General features: G+C 43.7%; 1 protein-coding gene and 1 long non-coding RNA gene across 4 annotated transcripts in view; both read left to right on the forward strand.

Moving 5' to 3' along the window:
• The window catches only part of IQSEC2 (IQ motif and Sec7 domain ArfGEF 2), a 183,937-nt gene that overhangs the window by 32,659 nt on the left and 129,122 nt on the right, over positions 1–22,156 (forward strand). The gene's annotated exons all lie outside the window — the stretch shown is intronic.
• Positions 16,092–16,485, forward strand: LOC140704729 (uncharacterized). The gene is made up of 2 exons (XR_012084102.2): positions 16,092–16,222; positions 16,275–16,485. It is a non-coding gene; the product is annotated as an uncharacterized LOC140704729 (long non-coding RNA).

A 22,156-nucleotide genomic window follows, 5' to 3' on the forward strand; every position in this document is an offset into this window, starting at 1 on the left:
CCCCACTTTGAAGGCCAAACTAAATCTTATTGCATGTTTGGATCTACTTGTGCTTCATATTCTTCACATTCCCCCCCCTCTTTACAAGCAGCAGACAGGGAAGATTTGGATTACCCCTGTCTGCAGTGATTTTCAGCTACTAGCAGTAAGTATCAACTCAAAAAAGCAGGTTTTTGGATGAAAGAACCCAAAATAAGAGAAGGGATGATTTAGCCCATTTCCCCTCACACTGTCCTACCTCATCTTACTTGTCCTATAATTACTTTCAGGGTGGGTTTGTGTTTTTTTTTAACTGCAAGCAACAGATTCAAATATGACATCCTTAAAGTCTAGTTTATTCCCTTGGAGGTGCTGCTCAATGGAGAGCACCTAGTATTAATAGCAGAAAGACACTGAGCAGCCATTATATCACCTCCACTTTAATTACTTAATCCCTCCCCCACACACATACAAATAAAAAAATATGGAGAAGCTGGTAAGGAGGCATGGCAGGGTACCAAGCTGAAGGCATTGTTCTCTGAACCCTCATAAAATTCTGTGATCGTACAACAAAAGGCCTATCTGGATGTAACCTTTGGTACTGTATCTCCAGTCTGTAGGACAGAAACTGGCCGTGTGTTCCTCCAAATGTAGCTGGACAGCAGCTTCACTGATCTGACACCACTGGCTGTGCTGCCTAAGCCTGTGGACAGCTGTAGTCTTAACAACATCTGGAGGGCTGCCTGTAGCTGGTCCAGAGAGTCGAGTAAAAAGTGTTAGGGTCTGAGTTATAGCAACAGTAATTTCCCTTTCCCTCCTTTCTCTTTGTAATGCTTTGGTTGCAATGCAGTGGGAAAAAGCCTTGCGTTGTTCCTGAGAACTGTTTCTGGATGTTTTATTGAGAAATACTGCAGTCTTCCTGTGGTCCCATTGTGACAGCAGGAGAGCATGATTGGACTGACACATTACTTCATCTCATCAGGGAAAAAAAGGCCAGGCATTGTGACAAAATCTTGTAAGGAATCTGTAGATCATATTTTCTTAAGGTGCCTCCAGAGAGACAGTTATTCACACCATCTGTTGCCAAAAAAAGTATGAGATTTTGGCGCCATCCTCCCTGTATCCCATGATCTGCCACTTTCCATTGCTCTGCTTCCCATTTATTATTATTTTTGTCTTCTTCTTTTGATTTTAATGTGCAAAGAAATGCAGGGCATTTCCCTCACTCACACACACGTTTGGTGTAGATCCAGGCTGCATCCTTTCTTCCTCACCCACCTGCATTGTCTTCATTCATTCTCAGAGCTACTGTAATGTTGGCCTTTGCACCTCTGCAATTACCACCTTCCCCCGCCTACTACCGTTGATACCCCCGCCTACTACCGTTGATAAATAGGTGAGGTTTGAGGAGAAGAGCTGTTCTTCAATTTCATGCGGGTGAAGTGGAAGGTGGGCACGGGGGAGAATGGGAACAGGAATCCTTTCATTTCACAGATAATTATGAGGAAGCAAATGCAGATTTCTGCCTGCTGAGGTGCCCTGTGTAAAGTAGTAAGAGTTGTTTCTGCAGACTGCAAGAGGTGATGGCAGACAGAGCTGAAAGGGACAACTCTCTTCATAGATGCTGTCTCATATGGAAAGTAGTTGGCTTGGCACATCTGATTCAGTACATGGATCAGGCCCCGCTGTTGGAGAAGCAGGGCAAAGAAGAGGCAGAGAGTAAAGCTCTCCTCTTCCTTCCTAACTCCCCCATAGCAGAGGATGTTTGAGAGTGGGCACCAAGTGCCTCTGGCTTTGACACTCCACCATAACTACTCCCTGAAGTGAGGGTGTTGTCTAAGCTCAGAAGGGGGCCCTTGTATGCCATTTTGCAATAGACAACTCTTTACTTTCCAACTGGTAGCCACAGTTTGGCTCAAACGGTGTCAGGTTCCCCCCCCCCCCCCCCCAATATTTATGGGAGCAACTTCAGAAGTCTATACTGGTTTTCAGGAAGCAGCAACAGTGGCAGCACCTGCCCGGGTCAAAGACACAGCATGCCACTGTGCTCCTGCATGTTCCCTATGGCGTTCCTTTCAGTATGTTTTGTGGGGATTCCTGGATGATTGTGCCATTTAGGTATGAGATCCGCTGATAAATCGAGCACAGAGCTTGCTACGGGAGGCAGCTGCCTCAACACTTTCCACAGGACGTTATGGCAAGGGGGGGGGAGGATACTTTCCTAATACAGCGGCAGGACAGATTGTTAATGAGTGGCATATTTCACAGTTGGGCTGTTGTATCATGAATCAGTCGGGCAACATGATTAGTGACTACTCCAGGCCAGTGGGAGAGAGACTTGTTTTGGAGGAAAGCACTGGCAGCATTTTATTTTTATTTTTATTTTTTTGCTGCAGTGGCATTTGGGGAGAAAAACGGCTGCACAACGTGACCTTACTGTGGAAGAGGAAGCTCTGAGGAGGTCCTTGGGGCTGGTGCCTAAAGAACTGAACCCCATATATTGAGGCAGGGCAGAAAAGGAACTAGCCTATCTTGGCTATCACAGCACCGGCACCTACCCAAGTGCCAGCAGCGCATGTTCGAACAGCAGTTTAATGGGCTGCCAACACGCCCGAGCCGGCATCATTAGCTAAAAGCCTGTCCTTCCTGGGAGTTTTGCCAAGGATCTGGATTGGGGAGAATGCCTAGGAAAGGGAGGCTTGGAGAAGTATGTTTGGATGTGTGACCCTCCAGAGGCAGGGACTAATGTCTCTGGATGGTCGGGGCCAGAATTTTGGCTTTTCTAGAGTACGTGGCTAACTCTGTAACCCAAGAAAGCTAGGGAACAGTTCAGGATGTTAAAAAGATGTTAAATGGGCCTGCCAAGTGTTAAGACTAATCTGATCCATTTATCACTATGCTTCTCATTGCTTTCCTGGTAGTCTGAAAGATGAGCAGGGAGAGAGAGAGAGCTTATATATGCTGTGGAACTGAGCAAGCAACAGCCTCTTGAGGCAGAACCCATCTCTTGCAGGATTTCCTTAGGGCCTACGAAAACTTTAGTCTGCCCTTATCAGGGAGAAGGTTTAGCGGTATCTTAGACCAAAGCCGCAGGACTACCATTTCCTACTCTCTGCCCCGTGTTCTTTTCATGCTGTTCCCCTTTTTGAGTAACCTCTACACCTCTTGCTCTCCCCAGAAGCAACATTTATATGCTGTGTGGAAAAGGTGTCTGGAACAAGTTTTTTGCGGGCATCGCTTGTATGAGAAGTGCTACCTGCTGACATTTCCTCTTCTACACTATGAACTTGTCCTCCATTTCATGTGGCCATCTCTGAGTATTTATCTCTGTGTCTGCACCTGTGTGTGTGTGTGTGTGTGTGTGTGTGTGTGTGTGTGTGTGTGTGTGAGAGAGAGAGAGAGAGAGAGAGAGAGAGAGAGAGAGAGAGAGAGAGAGAGAGGAGAGAGAGATTGACTGTTTGACTTCTCCCCCAGTTATGTAATATCCCCATAATATGAGGTGAATAAGGGAAAGGAGATGCTATCAGCATCCTTTGTTATCCTCCCTGCCCATCTGTTGTAATAAATGCAATGCCCCCAGCAGGCCACCATTTTCAGCAGTAGCACAGAGTTGGAGAACAAAAAGTCTTGGGGTGTGTGAAAGATACGTAGGCCCTTGTTGCCAACGACACGTCTGCATACAGAGCATTTAAGATGATTCCCAGCGCTGTGGTCTACAAGGTTAGAAAGACAAGATGGTTGGGGAGATAGGAGAGCTAGAATCTGTGGCTCCTGGGTCGCTCCTCCAGACAAGTGTGCGGCTAGTGTTGCTAAGGGAGTGCTTGGGTATGCCAACCACAAGGCTAATGTAGTGGCAGGTTGCTAGGATATTGATGGGGTGGATGGGAGGGGGGTGTTGAGAGATGACAGTTCGGAGGAGGGGGAGTGACAACGTGCAGGGCCGCTGCCAGGAAACATTGCCATGGCAACCAGAAACATACACAGCAGCAACTTCCCAACAGCTGTTTCTATGGCAAGCGCCACATTCCTTGCTCAGGTGGCAAAGACCAGCCGCTCTGTGATGTGTGGGCCGCTCATTTGACAGGGCAGCCTCAGCCCAGGGCTGAGATGGCAGTGCTTCTGGGAAGGAACCTGTCGCTGTTGTGTAGGGCCACCTGGGACATCAGAAATACTCCAGATGTTGTAATGATGGATGACCGTAGTCTTAGGGAAGCGTGAATGGTTGTGCTGGGGATGTGCCTTTTATCCCTGTGATCTCAGAGGAAGAAAGGAGGACGCTTTTGAACAGATATGGGTGAGAGCTAGGGATGTTTAATCTTCTTTCCTTTCCTTTCCTTGAGGATTCATTACCTCAGATTACCATCTTCTACCCTGGAGCTACCATCTTCTCCTCTTTTTTTGAGCTCCAAGACAAGTAGAGTGGCCTCCACTTAACTACCTGAAATTCTGTCTCTAAAGATCAATCCCTTGTTGGAAACGCCTCCTGTCTACTTACTTGACTCCCTTGCTCTCTTGAGTTCTTTGCTGTCTATCCCTAAGCACTTCCAACTGAGCTACCTTTCCTGTTCCCTGCACGCTGTGTTTCTCCCAGCCATGACCCCTCAGCACCATGCAACACCTCCTTCATGGGTTTCCATAAGACTGAATCAGGTCACCTGCATGGAAGCCAATTAACACTGATTGTGGGCTGCCGGCTGCCTAGCAGGGTAGCTGTAGACTCCATGCTGAGGTTTGAAAGGCCATGTATCATCCAGGAGAATGAGACTGCTAGGGAACACAAATGTCCCCTGCGGTTTGACTTCAGCGCTAGCCTGCTTCACTCTCCATCACTATTCCATTAACTTTCTCCCCTGACCCCCTCCCCCAATACTCACCTATCTCACTGCATATCAGTAGCTGTCAGAAGCAGCCAAAATGCTCCCTAGGAGAGTATGGTAGGAAGCAGATGTCTGAGAATGTGCCATAATATATTAAGCACTGGAGACCCTGCCGTAATGGATTCTTGTAAACAAAAGGAGTTGGCAGCGGGAATTTTTCAAAGATAGATAATTTCAGGCTCTGCCACAGATTTACCTACATTGAGCAAACCATAATCAGAGGATGGGTATAAACAAGGTGCCCATTGCCAGAGGTGCTTGTTCCATTGACAGGGGACAGTGTAATGAAACAGTTCCCACATGAGTCAAAATTAAGTTGGGGGGAGGCCAACCGAATTATCTGTCATGCTCTGGAGGAGTTTTATGCCCTCTTGGCAGGGATGGGTTGAAGCATAAAGCCAGTGAAGGGTGTAAAATTGCACAGGGAAGAAGGCCAAGGCGAATTCTCACAGGGCAGGTGAGGCAGGTGCAGCCACAGGAGTGGGAGGTGTGACTCATGGAACCAGAGAACTAGGAGTAGCTTGCAGAGTTAAGGGGAGCACAGCAGGAATAGACAACAGCAGATAGATCAGTAGAGTTTGTGGGTCTTTGTTCAACTGAATCCTCAGTCTGATGGAGACAGTAGACCTGCTTCATGTCATTTAAGGCTGCAGGTGGGAGCTCCTACAATGGAAGGATTTTCCTTGTGAAAAACATTCCTTGCATAGGCCATACTGATTTCCCACATATAGGGATACTATTTTGTTTTTGCACTTGTCGGGAAGAAATTTGATCATGTGATTGCCCATCTGAAGTTTTAACTGGTACAAGCAATACACAAGAGAAAAGAGTTCAAGGTAATTAGAATATTGAGTTGGGTTTAGGAAGATTCCTGGTTTTCCACAGTGTTGTCGTGGCAAAAGGAGCAGAGCTTTTCTTTAGATCCCGGAAGGACTAGTGTTTGGGGTTTAAACTAAACAATCTATGTATCACATACAGTGGGGTCTTGACTTGAGAACTTAATCCGTATTGGAAGGCGGTTCTCAAGTCAAAAAGTCTGTAAGTCAAGTCTCCATTGACCTACAGTGCATTGAAAACCGATTAATCCCGTAACAGGCCGTTTTTGTTCCATTTTGGTTTTTTTCTGGTCTGTAAATCAAATCTCAGTCTGCAAGTCAAACCTCAATTTTGCGGTCAGAGAAGTCTGTAACTCAAAAAGTCTGTAAGTCAAGCCGTCTGTAAGTCAAGGGTCCACTGCATTTAGAAGTGGTGCTCTTTCAAGTGATCCAAGCATCTGTTTGTCACAGTGTTTTTCCTCACTTCCCTATCCTGCGTTTAGTTGTACTTTGTTTTATGACTGGTAAGGTAAACATGAGCTTATTTTGCTATATTAGAATAACTGGATTGCTGAGACAGGCATCTCTGGATATGTAGTTCCTAGTCCCTTCCCAGAATCTACAAATATATCATTTTCTTTTCTTTTAGATTACCCATCATATTCTTTGTTGCCTGATTAAGACTTGAAACAAGCATTTGGGGGGGAAATATCTTTTGAGTTCTAAAATAGTTTGCTTATGTGATATTTTGTATGAGGTGTGTATGTGCTGCACAGTGCTAGGTTCTATGGAGGAAGATGGTCACATGAAGACAGATGTGCCTTAGAGCCTCCATGGGCAAACCAGGGCATCAGCATTATTTTGCCTGACCATATAGGCACATAGCTGGCATAACCTAATTCAAAATGCATCATTTTAGATCTGCAGAGCTGGAAAGGACCATAGATCATTGAGTTGAGCCCATGTCAAGGAGTCACAGTGGGGAATTTAACTCTCAACCGATACATACACCACAGACTTATCTTGCAGGTTGCAGAGTGAGGGTTGCTTTATCCTCTGTATCTTCTCTATATAAGGCTTCGTTGGTGAAAAGTAAAGAGGTCTCTTCATAGAGGTCCAGCAAAAGGTGAATTTATGGAGCAGATGCGGAGGGGGGGGAATGTAGCGAGGGACAGTTCCTAGTATGGGGAACAAATAGGCTGGGGAGATGCAGACAAGGGTGGGGGATCTTGTTTCTTTTCTTTTTTTAAAAAAGCCCTTGTTTCTATGGTGATGAGAGGCTGGTGCCCTCCAAAGTCAGCTTCAGTTCTAAAATAATCTAGCCTACTCCCCCTCCCCCCAAGCTTGTTTCCTGGTTTTAATTAGTAGCTGGTGTGTGAGTCATGGAGAACTGGAGGGAAAGGGTGTAATCAGGGGAGACAATGGGTCTAGGGGGCTCCCTTCTCACACACAGGCCATGTAAGGGAAGGGGTGCAGCATGTGATATCAAGTAGAAATCATGGGGGAATTCAGGAAGTGTGCAAGTGTGGTGTATGCATCTCTTCAGTGCATGGAGGTGTCATGTACATGTGGGTGAGAGGGAAAAATGTTGCTGTTGTCTTCAGCACACTTGAGAGCGAGGGTTATGGTTTACTGTAATGATAAGCATTTGTTAACGTGCACAGTTGAGAAAAATGAAGGTGTATACGTGGGAATGAGTGTGACAGACATAGGCAGCTAAATATCCAGTCTTGAACCTCTCTCTCTCTCTCTCTCTCTCTCTCTCTCTCTCTCTCTCTCTCTCTCTCTCTCTCACACACACACACACACACACACACACACACACACACACACACACACACACACACACACAGAGAGAGAGAGAGAGGGGGGGGGGGGTCTTTGTTCTGTAGGAACTTAGGCCAGCAGTCCCCAACCTTTTTGGGACCACAGACCGACTGAGTCTCTGAGGAGGACAGGGCAACCCCCCGAGCTCATGTGTGCGCGCGCAGGCATGCACACACTCTTGGGCGCATGTGCATGCACTCTGGTGCATGCGCAAAGGGGTGGGGGAGCACACATGTGCCACTGCCGGCATGAGCACTCCCCCACCCCTTCGTGCATGCACAGGAGCACCTACTCATGCACCTGCCCACCCCTTTGCGGGGGTGCTCGGGCACATGCATGAAGGAGTGGGGGAGTGCTCACGCCGGCGCTGGCACACGTGTGTGTGCAAAGCAGCTGTGCGGAGGGGAGTGCATGTAGGGGGTGGGAGGTCTGTCTCCGCAGCCCGGTCCGGCTCAGGCTGCTGACCGGCACTGGGCCAAGGACCAGGGGTTGATGACCTCTGACTTAGGCAATTAAAAACGGCCTTGCTGGATCAGTGCATGGGTCTGTCTCAGCCAACATTTTGTGGTGGCTGGGTGAATGCATTTGGAGGTAAGGCATGAGGTAAAAAGTGTGAGGTAAAAGTACGAGGGTATCAGGTAGAAATTGTCACTTGATTCTCACATTTGCTAGATGTACGCCACCACTTTGCAAGTTGCCATCTGGTTTGTCATGAGTTCTGTTCAGCAGCAGAAACACATTTAGTAAGGACTCGAGAGAGGGCTTTTTCTGTGGCAGCTCCCCGATTATGGAACTCCCTTCCTTGGCTGTATGGCTGGCTCCTTCCCTCATCCCTTCATCCTTTCTAAACATTTAGGGAGGCTTTTGAGGAGTCAGCAGGCAATTGAGATGGAGAGTTCTTTCAAAATCTGATTTATTGTTTTTAAATAATGTTTTTAAATATTTGTACATTTTTGTTTTATATTTTAATTGTTTTGTTTTTAATTATTTGTGGATTTTGAATATTTTCCTATGCTGCCTTGGGCCTCCACCAGGGGGAGAAAGGCAGGAGAAAAATAAGCCAGCTCATCCACCAGCCCAACTTATGTGAACATGCCTGTTTTCTTTTAAAGAAACAATTCTGAAGCTATTATCTATTACCACAAAGAAAGCCCTATTTCTTTGTTTCTTTCTCTTCCTTTTTCTTTCATTAATTTTTTAACTATCCTGCTTTTCCTCCCATAGTCTCAAAACCTGCTGCCTCTCCACCTTAACTGCACAACAGCCCTGTGAGGTAGACGGATGGAATGTAATTTTGGCTTCAGGTCACCTGGTGGTTTTCATGGTTAGGGCTGCCCTAGACATTTTGATGCTTGAAGCAAAGCAAAAGGCAGCTTCCCAAACCTCATTTTGTGTACAGAAGCTGAAGGGACTATCAGATGGATTATGCTTCAGTGCTTGTGACAACACAGGATCTTCTGCAGCATCTTTAGGCTGCAAGATACCTTAGCCAGCACAGACCAAGTTGCATGGTACATGTGACTCTGTTCTCTAGCAGAGAGAAAGGCTGCTGGGCTCAGACAGGATGATTGAGGGGCTGCCCCTGCTTGCCCCTCACCATCACTTGAGGCGTCTGCCTGACTGCCTAATGGTAAGGTGCAACACACGATTTAGGCGCCAGAGGCTTTAGATTCATTTCCTCACACTCATGGTTACAAGGTTTAATTAAATAGATTTTAAAAAATTATATACTATCCAACTATCAAAGCCCTTGCAGCAATTTACAAATATGGAAGGGTGGGGTGGGGAGACACATAGCATTGTTTTTACATGTTGTTAAGTTGCTTCTGACATATGGTGACCCTAGTAGGGTTTTCAATATACCGTAAGTGAGATGTTCCACAAGTTTTTTACTGTTGCTGCCCCCACCCTCCATGAATTTCCATAGCCCAGGAGAAGTTTGAACCCAGCTCTCCTAAGTCCTAAGCGTGTTTCAAGCACCCTTACCCACTTGCAGGGAAAAGGAAACCACTAAATCTGCCCCCACCGCAGCAAAAACCTTCCTGGCCCTAGCAAGGGAGCAACACTCTTCCTGACTCAGGGGCAGCTTTGACAGCTCCATTTTTGCTATGTGACGAGCCCTCACCCGGTGCTTTGAGTAGCTGGAAACCCTCCCAGCACTGGCTGGGTGGAACAGAAGTCCTGGTATGGTTTTACAGTGGCACCAATGTATCTTTTTTTAAAACCGCATCAGATATTCTCTATCCTATGAAATGAACCAAGTTGCTGTGAAGTGACTTTGGTCCTTTCTGTAAGTGTAGTTGCTGCTCTAGTTCAGCACTGTACAGTGTACTGTATCTGCTATACTGCATTGGCTCTCAAAGTATGATGTTAAGAACCAGCAGTAAAAACGAGACCAGTAATGTCAGCAATAAAATCAAGGACTGAATGCCTGTTGGAAGAGGAATGACTTAGTTGCCCTGGCCTCTAAATGCTATTAAGAAGGAAGCTGGACAGATCTCACATAGAAGGGCATTCCCCTGATGGAGGCAGCCCACATAAGAAGACTGTTTGCTTGGTAGCCACACATCTCCACATGTATTTTTTGCCACTATCAGCACCCTCACACTACGAAGTGATCCTTCTAGAAGAGGGCAACCATCTCTAGAACAGGCTGAACACTAGGCAGCTGGGCAGATGGACATTTTACTAACAGCATTTCTGTCATGCCCATATTGCATCTCAGATTCTTGATCATTATTGAGTCCAGCAATATGTTCAGCATAGGCATTTCCTCAGCTGCATTAGATGCAAAGGAGACGGGGGAGGGGGGAGAGAGAGAGAGAGAGTTGAGCATCGTCTGCATATCGATGGCAACTCACTCCTTTCTTTGGGCAACCTCCCCCAGAAGTTTGATGAAGATGTTTCAAAAGCCCTCTGGTAGCAAGGCTGGGTTTCTTAACCCATTTGCCTGGAAAGCTACTGCCAACTACAGGAAATGATATTGGGCTTGGAGCTTGGAAAAGGTTTTAGAAGTTTGGGAACTAAAACATCCAGAATTCACCCCCTCCCCAACTAACATGGCCCTGCTGCCCAGGCGGTTTTTATTTATTTATTTATTTATTTAATTTATATGCCGCCCACACTACCCAAAGGTCTCTGGGCGGCTTACAGCATTTTGGGGAGTTGCAGTGCTAAGACTGAGTGAGATTGTCTGAGGCAGCTGCTTACAATCATAGGAATATGTACACATCACCCAGTGCTAGTGCACTTCTTCTTAGATAAGTTGATCTACTACACAGAACTCTTCTTAAGAAATCCTTCCATTCTCCCCCCCCCCACATCTTCAGTTGGATGATTTAGCAGTATTAGCAGCAGCCTTAAGTGAACATAAGTTTGCCAGGGCTTGTGTAAAAATATGGCTAGTCTCTCTCTCTGTGTGTGAGAGAGAATGTGTGTTTGATTATTTATGTGTGTATGTGTCATGAAATATTTTGTGTATCTTTCAGTGTGTCATATTCTGTATTGGTGCATATGGCTGAGGTGGGAGTTTTTTTGTGCAGGCGTGCGCAGAATTCACCCAATAGACCTCAGTGCTGCAACTTGTCCATGGAATGGGCTTGTCTGTTCCATCTTTTCTCTGTATGTAGAGGAGACAAATCTTAACAAACTAGATAAAATTTTGTTTGTGTGCAGGAGGACGGCCACATGTCAAAACGGTAGCATTTTGCACAGTTCAAGCATGGCGTAGAAAGTGCCCACACAAAAACCACAGGACTTGTCAAATATTACTGTCAGCATATCCAGAGAAGAGCAACCAGGATGGCAGTGGGTTTATAAAATGAGGGTTAGGTTTTTTTGTAGAACTGTTGAAAGAGATGTATATGTTTAGCCAAGGGAAGAGAATATATACGGGAAGACATGATAGTGGACTTGAAGGTCCGGAAAGACTATCATGGAGAGGATAAAGCAAAGCTGTTCTCTGTTGCACCAGGGAGGAGAAATAAATCCACAGCATGTAAATTACAGGGAAGCGGATTTTAGTTGAAACGGGTGCTGATTAGTGAAACAGACTGCCTTGGAAGTTGCTGGGTTTTCCTTTGTTGGATATCTTTAAGCCGCCATCTTTCAGAGATGCTGTATCTGCCTCCCACATAGCAGAATCTGCACTGGGCAGGCGGTTGGAGCTCCTTGGCTTCTTCTGTTATTGTATTATCCAGGAATTAAGCCGTGAGCTTCCTGGGCTGAGGCTGGTGGTGAGTGTGTGTGTGGGGGGGGGGGGGAATGTGAGATTGTGTGTTCTGAACTGTCTGGGTACAGGTGGAAATAGGGATGGGCAGCAGCAGTCCCTGCAGTTGGCAAATACAGTATTATGAAGCTTCTGGATCAGCCAGGCAAGCAAAGAAGGCATATGAAACGCCTTTCCGTCTCCCCTTGCCTGACCTTTTGTGGCCTGCATTTCTGCCACTGCCTGTCGCTGGCCATATAGATCCTCCATTGGAAGATCTATGTTCAAGGCAGCGGTCAGCCAGACCCCAGTGCAAACAACATTCTGCGCCTTGTTATGTTGACCAATATAATATTGTTCTCTTATGTGCCATCAAGTCTTTTCCAACTTCCAGAAACTCCAATAAGATTTTTAAGGCATAGAAGATATTCAAGGATAGTTTACTGCTGCCAACTCCAGTGAGTTTCCATGGCTGAGCAGCATTTGAACCCAGGTCTCCTGCTTTCTAGTCTGATACTCTCTCCACTGCACCACACCAGCTTTCAATATTATGAGACCCAACTTTGTATACCTAGGGCAACATGAAGGGTGGGAGTACTTGAGGACCATGCTATCCTGTACTATCCCAAGAAAGCATGTGGTAGCTCCAACATCTATTTTATGTAAAGAAAACTCTCCTCTTTTTTGGTTGCTTTTCCTTGATGGAGTGCAACAGTGGGCGACAGGCCACATGAAGACCCACCCATTGTTTGGCCCTATACCTATTTACCAGAGATAAAAAGGAAGAGATTTGCTACTTCTGGAAGCATTCAGGAAGAGTTCTCTGTCTTGTTTTATGGAAAACTATGGATGTTCTTTAAACCAGAACTTATAGTTACAGTACAGTACTTAGTTTTATAATCGATGGCTCATCCTGCCAGAGAGGGGGATTGAAGCTGGAGCCAATGAAGCTTTCCACCCCTGATATTTGTAAAAGTTTAGCATTCTCTTGACTTAATTTTTTAAGAGGGTGCCCACAAAAATAATTGCTTCCACAAGTGACCTTCTCTAATGAGAACCATCCGATCAGAAGAGATTATTGAGCACAAGAGTGACCATGAATTTGTGGGGTGGAAAGTGCCTGTTAATGTTCCTTGATTACAGATATAACTACCATAACCTTCTGTGAGCTGTTCTAATTACTTTAATATTTCAATCCTATACATATTTACTTGAAAGTAAACATTATTTAACTGGGTGGGACATACATCTGAGAAGGTATATACTGTATAGGCCTGGACTGTAAACTGCTCTTATGAGCATGATATACTTACAAGGATACTATAAGTGGATACTTACTGCCACTGGCTTGAAAAATAATACTTGGTCAGCTTTTTGTGTGTCTCTTACATAGCACCTGCCTCTTTTTTAAATACCTATTATAACACTGCATAACAGTGTTACACTATTAAAGTCCAATTTAGAAATAAGCATCCTGAGAATCTCAGTCTTCCTTGGCTTTTCTTTTTCAAAAAGAGATTGAGGGATTCTAGTCTTCGTGACTGTAAAGTAGGTTGGATAAAGCTTTAGACAAGGCTTGATGAAGATTTCCAAAGCAGGCTTGAGGGAATGGTTGCAGTGCTTGGCAAACTTGCTTGGTTTGCATGGACAGAATTAATTGTGCAAGATAAGCAAATTTAGGCTGACATTGTAAATATTAATAATATATTGACGATTCAGAATGAGCCTTTATATATGCAGTTCTTCTCTGATTCACCTCCCTTCCATCTTATCCAGTGCTTCTGTTTCCCGGACAAAGGGCTGCTTACCCAGTTTTTAGGTACTGTAGGAAAGAAGTTGAAGGACACAACAGTAAGCAGTATTTAGGTTGGCATGACTTATCCAGTTATGGTGTCCTTGTTTGTCAGCACTCCTTCAACAAATTTTAAACCTTTCACTTTAATTATATGTATTGGAGGAGAAATCAGCTTCTGGTTATGGCAGTATTGCTTTCTTTTGGAAGGAGGGAACTGCAGGAGATAGAAGCCTTGTCTAGAGCAGAACAGGTCACTTACTTGTTCAGGCCTGATCCTTTTAACACCTTTGGCAGATTTGGCTTCCGTCCTGCCTTAGAGAAAGAACAAAGGAGTCGACAACAGATGTCCAAGCCAGCGGAGCCTACAGGCAATGCCCCAAGAGCTCTTTTCTTTACTTAGCATTATTACATACCATATTTGCCGGCGTACAAGATGACTTTTTGGCCCTGAAAAACATGCCTCCAAGTGGGGGGGGTCGTCTTATATGCCGGGTGCACTTCCAGCAAACCCTCCCTCTCTCCCAGCGAAGTCACTTACCTGGTAGTAAGACCAAGTAGACCTAGCCCGGCCCTCCTTGGTAGCCTGGGAACAGCCTGACTCTAGCGCTGAACAGCTGACTGTCTGGAACCAGCAGAGAGGCGGCAGCCATTTTGAGATGACCACATGGCTGCTGCCTCTCAAAATGGCTGCCGTCTCTCTGCCGGTTCCCAACAGTCAGCTGTTTGGCGCCGATGCTGTCCTTCTTCCAGCAAACCCTCGCTCTCTCCCAGCGAAAGGAACCAAAAGTGGCAAAACGAACTCTCCCCATGATGCAGCCAAAGCAGAATCACACATGCGGAGGAGGGGGTAGTCTTATACAGCAAGTATATAACAAACTCTACATTTTGAGTGGAAATGTTGGGGGGTCATCTTATATGCCCAGTCGCCTTATATGCCGGCAAATATGGTAGTATGTTGTTAGAATTCAGATAGGATACTAGTTACCTAATTGTAACCAGGATTGGCTGAAATAACCCTTTGATCTTATACTCTACCTCTAAGCCAAAGGGCAGAATAAGGGGTTACCCCAACCGCTAGCAGCTGCCACTTCCTGCACGTCACTGGAACAGAATGCAGCTACAACCTTTAAGCAGAAGTTTCCCACACCGTCCCATGATCTTGCCTTACTTTGAGATGGTGGCAGAAGTTTTGAGTTTCAGCCCTGCAACCTGAACCTTTGATGGTACTTGGTGGAGAAAGAGAGGTTGCTGCCGTCCCTTCTCCTGCCTCATTCACTTCTGCACCTCCGGCAGTTTCTCAGTTTACTTCCTTTACTCCCTTCTTCCTTCACCTTGTTGTCAATTACTATGAAGCAACAAAAGTCCTGCTTGCTTTAAAAAGGGAATTGGGTAAAATGTGGTGCTCCAGATGTTGCAGAGTCCAGAACCCCTCGTTCATCGGTATTGACTGTGCTGGCTAGAGCTGATGGGAGTTGCAATCGAACAACAGTGGGTAAGGGGGCACAAGTTGCCCACCTCTACTTTTAAACAAGGGTGGACAGCCTCTGACCCTCATGATTTTAATTTATTTGTATGTTTGTTTCTATCCTACCTTTTTCCCATTAAAAGGACTCAAGGGAGCTCACAATAATTAAAATACAAGTGAAGCTAAAAACAATAATAACATAGGATATTATTAAAAATGATTATACCAACACTAAAACAAACTTTTAGAAAGCACACTTAAGAGTTCATAGCTACCATCTTGGGACAGAATCTACCAATGTTTTAAAAGAAACGACTTTACCTGACGCCAAAAAGACAAGAGGGAGGGGGCCAATCTAGTCTCCCAAAGGAAGGCATTCCACAACCTGGAAGCAGCAACAGAGAAGACCTGTCTCGTGTTTCCACCAAATGTAGACGAACAGCACTTATCTGGCATAAGCTTTTTGTAGAAAGAACCCTGCTTCTTCAGGTGAGCTTTTAGTTGCAGGCCCATGCAAAAGAGTCCCTGGTCAGCCGGCCTTGGTCATTAAAACACACCCTTGTCAGTATTTAAAAGGCATTGAAGATAAATTATAGGCAAGTGAAAAGTCCATAGCTTCAGTGGGTTATAGCAAAATATTATTGGCACAGCAGGAGGAGTGGATCTCTGCATTGAATGGCCCACCTGCCAGCAGATTCACCCACCCCCAGGATTCTAAGGCTATAGCAGCCAGGCCTCACCTGACAGCAAACAGGACCATAGGAAAGAGAAACTGGGGAATCCAAGCTCCACAAAAGCTTATGCCAAATAAAACTTGTACAGTGGTGCCTCGACTTACGAACTTATTTGGTTCCATAACTCCAGTCATAACTTGAAATGGTTGCAAGTTGAAGCACCATTTCCCATAGGAATGTATTGAAATGCAATTAATCCATTCCGGCCGAAGGAAAAAAAACCACCACCCCCAAAAAACCTGCAAGACCCATTGGAAACACGATTAATCCATTCCGGCCGAAGGGGAAAAAAAGAAAAGCAAACAAACCATGCAAGACCCTTCAGAAATGCAAAAAGAGCAAAGCAGAAAGCAAACAAACCATGCAAGACCCTTTGGAAATGCAAAAAAAAAAAAAAAAAAAAACCCAAAGCAAAAAAAAAAAAAAAACAAAGCAGACAAACTGTGGAGACCCTGCAGAAATGCAAAAAAAGCAAAGTAGAAAGCAAGCAGACCGTGCAAGACCCTTTGGAAATGCAAAAAAGGCAAAGCAGAAAGCAAACAAACCGTGCAAGACTCTTCAGAAATGCAAAAAAGGCAAAGCAGAAAGCAAGCAAACCATGAAAGACCTGTGGGGAATGCAAAAAAGCAAAGCAAAAAGCAAACAAACCCTCAAGACCCATTGGGAATGGGGGTGGAAAAACCAAAAAACAAACCCTGCAAGACCCATCCACTTCCATTGGGAAATTATATTAAAGAAAAGTTAAAGAATAAACTATTAGAGAATGATAAAAGAGAACTAGAAAAAGAGATAAAGAATGAAGAGATTACAGAGGTTACTAACAAGCTAGAAAATGGTAAAACTCCAGGCTTTGATGGAATGGGATCAGAATATTATAAAGCTTTTAAATCAATGTTGTTGTTGTTTAGTCATTAAGTCATGTCCGACTCTTCATGACCCCATGAACCAGAGCACATCAGGCCCTCCTGTCTTCCACTGCCTCCCGGAGTTGAGTCAAATTCATGTTGGCAGCTTCGATGACACTGTCCAACCATCTCGTCCATCTGTTGTAAATTAATACTGATCCCCATGTTAAAAATACTTTATAATGGAATATTGGAAGGAGAGAAAGTGCCAGATTCTTGGAAATATTCATTATCAACTCTTATTCCAAAACCCAATAAAGATTTGACGGACCCAAGTTCGTATAGACCTATTTTATCATTAAATCAAGATGCAAATATATTTACTGCAATCTTGGCAAACAGAATGAATAAGTTTATTACAAAATATATTAAAGAGGATCAAAATGGGTTTTTAAAGGGAAGACAAATGGAACATTTAACTAGGAGGGTTTTGAATATAATATATAATACTGTATAAAGGTAAAGATTCTCCTTGACATTTAGTCCAGTCGTGTCTGACTCTAGGGAGCAGTGCTCATCCCTGTTTCCAAGCCATAGTCCAGCGTTTGTCTGAAGACAGTTCCCATGGTCACGTGGCCAGCACGACTAGACACGGAATGCCGTTACCTTACCACCAAGGTGGTACCTATTTATCTACTTGCATTTTTACATGCTTTCGAGCTGCTAGGTTGGCAGGAGCTGGGACAAGTGACGGGAGCTCACTCTTTACATGGATTCGATCTTACAACTGCTGGTCTTCTGACCTTGCAGCACAGAGGCTTCTGTGGTTTAACCCACAGTGTCACCACTTCCCTTATATACAATATAGAAAAAGATAAATCAGAGGCAGGTATTTTATCATTAGATATTTTTAAGGCATTTGATTGTGTAGAATGGCCAACATTAAAGATCCTTTTAAAGGGTTGCCATTGTGGAAAGAAATTTAGGGGGCTAATAGACCAATTATATTTGGAGAACATTTCTGCACTACAGTGGTTCCTCGACTTACGAACTTAATTGGTTCCAGAACTCCAGTCATAACTCGAAATGGTCATAAGTTGAAGCACCATTTCCCATAGGAATGCATTGAAATGCAGTTAATCCATTCCAGCTGAAGAAAAAAAAATCACTCACACACACACACAAAAAATCACTGCAAGACCCATTGGAAACACGATGAATCCCGGCTGAAGGGGGTGGGAAGAAAAGGAAGCAAAGTGTGCAAGACCCATTGGAAATGCAAAGAAAGCAAAGCAGAAAGCAAGCAGCGTGTGCAAGACCCATAGGAAATGCAAAGAAAAGCAAAAAGCAAGCAGAGCATGCAAGACCCATCAGAAATGCAAAGAAAGGAAAGCAAAAAGCAACCAAACCCTGCAAGACCCATCGGAAATGGTGGGGCAACCAAAAAGCTAGCAAACCCCCAAAACCCTTCGGAAATGGGGGGGAACCCAAAAAGCAAACAAACCCCCCAAGACCCATCGGAAATGTAGAAAAAAAACCAAAAAGACAAGCACCCCCTAAGACACATCGAAAATGGGAAAAAACTCAAAAAAAACAAACATACCCCCCAAGACCCATCACAGCACAGGAACATAACCCCCACAGCCCAAAACCACGCTACAAAACCCACCCAGAACAGTTTTTGAAAAGCAGAAAGTAGCACCTTACCTTACCAGGCAGTCCAAAGACTCCTCCGATCTCACTCACTCTAACCGTTAGGGTGAAAGAGCTACAGAAGCAGTCTCTTAGCCTACCAACGTTTATCAATTTGAATTTCCTGCCTTTCCCCCTGCCCTTTTCTGTTCATAACTGGAAGCTTCGGCCGCAAATTGAAGCAAAATTTTGTAACTCCGGTCGTAATTCAAAATGGTCGTAAGTTGGTACGTTTGTAAGTCAAGGCACCACTGTAATTGTTAATGATGGGATGTCCATTTTACTCTCCATTAGGATGAGTGGCTGAAATACAGCATTTTCCTGCCAATATGAAAATTTAAGCAGATTTATTGAAATAAAAAAATGTGATAGATTAAAAGACTGGTTGTATAAAATGAGATTGAAAGATCAAATGAAACAAATTCTTCAAAATAAGAATATATCATGGTTGAATTAAAGTGGTGCCCTGCAAGACGATGTTAATCCATTCCACTGAAATTGCTGTTCAGCAAAAACATTGTCTTGCGAAAAGCGTTTCCCCATTGGAATGCATTGAAATCCGTTTAATACGTTCCGATGGGGAAAAATCATTGTCGTTTTGCGAAGATCGCCCATAGGGAAGCCATTTTGCAAAGCGCCGATCAGCTGTTAAAATTACTGTCTTGCGAGGCATCAGTCCCGAAAATACCCGTTTTGCGAAGATCGCCCATAGGGAAGCCATTTTGCGAAGCCATCGATCAGCTGTAAAAATCATCGTCTTGCAAAGCAGCGGTACTGGGGGAAAAACTGTCTTGCGAAGCATGGACTGAAACATCGTCCAGCGAAAATCGCCCATAGGAAACACTGTTTTGTGAAGCGCAATGGCGATCACAAAAACTCATTGTCATGCGGATTCGTCGTTTTGCAGGGCAATCGTCTAGTGGGGCACCACTGTATGTGCAATTAGAAAGATGGACTAATGAATGGGTAAAGAAGTATAATAAAGGTAGAGAATATACGACATATGAACAGTTTCTATTATCATATGAAGATATTCACATGACCGATTCAGTAAAGGGTGCAGTGAGTAAAATTTATAGATTCCTGCTTGATCTAGAAGAAGAAGAGACTGAGAAAGAAGGATTGAAGTTAGTGTGGGAACAAGACTTAGGAAGAAGAATAAATGATGAAGAACGGAAGAAGATGTGGAAAATGAGGGTTTTATTATTTATGTCGGTGAGAATAAGAGAATTTTTTTTCAGTTTGGGTTTAAGATGGTATTTGACACTGACAAAATTGAATAAAATTAACACTAGTTATCTGAATGTCTGTTGGAAATGTGAGAAGGAAATTGGTAGATACTTCCATATGTGGTGGGAATGTGAAAAAGTCCAAAATTTTGGAAACTAATCTTTAAAGAACTAAATGATATATGTGAAAAATATATAGAATTTAATCCTGAGATAGCTCTGTTATCAATATTTGAGAATGTGGAATATGATAAGATGACTAGAGAATTGATTACCAATTTATTAACATCAGCCAGATTAATAATAGCTAGGAATTGGAAATCAAAGTCTGAATTTCAAATGGAAGAATGGTATGATGAAATATGGAGCATAAATGATAATTTAAGTTCTTAATTTAAAGTTTAAGAAAGGAGAGATGAAAAATAATAATTTCTATGATATATGGGGCAGATTTCTTGAATATGTGCTAACAAGAGAGAAAGGAAAGGTTCCAAACCAGGAATCAGTGCAGTTCTAGAGAAGAGGACAATAAAGGAAGAAGAATAAAACTGCAAGAGGTCCTGACTATGGTGGTGGGGAACACAGTCGATTTGTATTTTGGTTTATATATTTTATGTTTATGTTGTAGTTTAAGGGGGGAAATGGAAATGCAAAAAAAGCAAAGCAAAAAGCAAACAAACCCTGCAAGACCCATCAGAAATGGAGGGGAAAAACCCAAAAAGCAAACAAACCCTGCAAGACCAATCGGAAATGGGAAAAAATAAAAACAAAAAGCAAACAAACCCTGCAAGACCCAACACAGCATAGAAACATAATCCCACCATCCAGCCCAAAACCACACTGTAAAATCCAACCAGAACAGTTTTTAAAAAATAGAAAGCAGCACCTTACCAGGCAGTCTGAAGCCTCCTCCGATTGCACTCACTCTAACCATTGGTGTGAAAGAGCTACAAAGAAGCAGCCTCTTCTCCACCAATGGTTAGCAATTTGAATTCCCTGCCCTTTTCCCCTGCCTTTTTCTGGTTGTAACTCGACGCTCCGGTTGCAAGTAGGAGCAAAATTTTGCGGCCAGAGCTAGTCATAACTCAAAATGGTTGTATGTTGGGACGTTCGTAAATCGAGGTACACTGTAGTTCATAAGCAGCCCTAAGACTTTTTGTTGGTTTTGCTGCAAAAAGGCTGTCCACGCTGCACCCTCACTTAACTACATGCGGCTGCATGAAGCAGGTCTCCTCACCCTCTCCATGTATAGCATCTGCACATGGGTCTCTTCTCGTGAGGGCACTGCCTGCAGGTTTCAGGGAATAGCCTCTTGAGGCTTTAATTTAATTTTGATTTTTGCATGTGTGTTACAGAAATGTGTTTCTTCACTATTTTTAGGCCCTGTCTGACCTATAGCTTCCATCCTTGTTCCGTCCATGGTCAAACTAAATTGCAAACGAGATGAGACAATCTTTTGCAACTAGGCGTATCTTTCTAATGCTGTATCTAAACTAGCTCCTTCTCATCTTTCACTTTGCTCCACTTTTATCACTTACTATTCCGAGTAATCTTTTTTTGCGCGTCTCATGAAAAGGCCTCCTTTTTCTAGGATTGGATGCTTGGGGCTTTATTAGCAACAGCCACATGGCTGTGGAAAGTAATAGTGTTTGTGTCCCAGCTAATATTCACAGCTGCTGTTGTTGTTGTTGTTGGCAACAGCAATACTATATCGTCACCAAATGAATGAAAAACAGGCATAAGGGCTAAAAATTAAAACCTTTACTAAATTAAACAGGATTAAAGATAAGACAATTATATGATTACATAAGATACAAGGCAGAGCAATTTCATTAAAAGAAGACACAAGATAGAACATTGACTGTGAAGGTTGTTGTGTCATAAGATACTTTATTAAAAAGAAAAGAAAGAGATGGAAAAGTTGTCCCAGCCCCCTTTATTGGGGGCAGAATAATTACTATGTAGAGAACCATAGTTGGTGGTTAAGAACAGAGTGCAAGGCTGTTCTTTTGGGGATAGTTATTATATGTTGCAGAAGAGTGTGACTTGTAAATGCTAAACAGGAGTGTCAGCAGAGCCCGGAAGTAGTTAGTTGCAAACAACTAATGGTTTGTTACTTGTAATTAATTCCCCTTTTCAGTAAAGAAGGAATAGCAATTAACACAGCTGCACTAATACTGTGTTGCACTTTGATGCAACTTAACTTTCATGGCTCTATTTGGTGAAATCCAGCATTTAGGTTAATAGAAAGAAAAGCAATTCTCTACTCATTGAAATGCTCTAGTAAACTGCCCTGGGCTACAGTAGAGAAAACTAAGGATCTTGTCAGAACCGTACATCCCGAGAGTCCATAGAATGGAGCTATGACACTTCAAACCGCTGTAATGATGTAGCATAGCTACACTGCGTTGTAATGAAAGATAATAACAGCACTTCATCTGCAGTATAACTTGATGTTTTCAAAGTTACATTTTTCAATTTCAAGGGTACCCTTACTAAAAATTTGAGTGGGGGATATTACATGGTCTGAGCACTGGCTTGGACTGTTGTTGCTGTGTTTGGGTGTTAAGGAGATGAGATGGATAGGAGGAATGTTTGAACTTCAGATTAATAGCTCGTAGCACCCAGATGTTTTTAGGAGTCACTATTGCCCATTGGCTTTTAAGAATTGCAACAATGATTTATTTATTT

The sequence above is a fragment of the Pogona vitticeps genome, chromosome 2 (genome assembly GCF_051106095.1).
Source record: "Pogona vitticeps strain Pit_001003342236 chromosome 2, PviZW2.1, whole genome shotgun sequence".
In the NCBI taxonomy this organism is placed as follows: domain Eukaryota; kingdom Metazoa; phylum Chordata; class Lepidosauria; order Squamata; family Agamidae; genus Pogona; species Pogona vitticeps.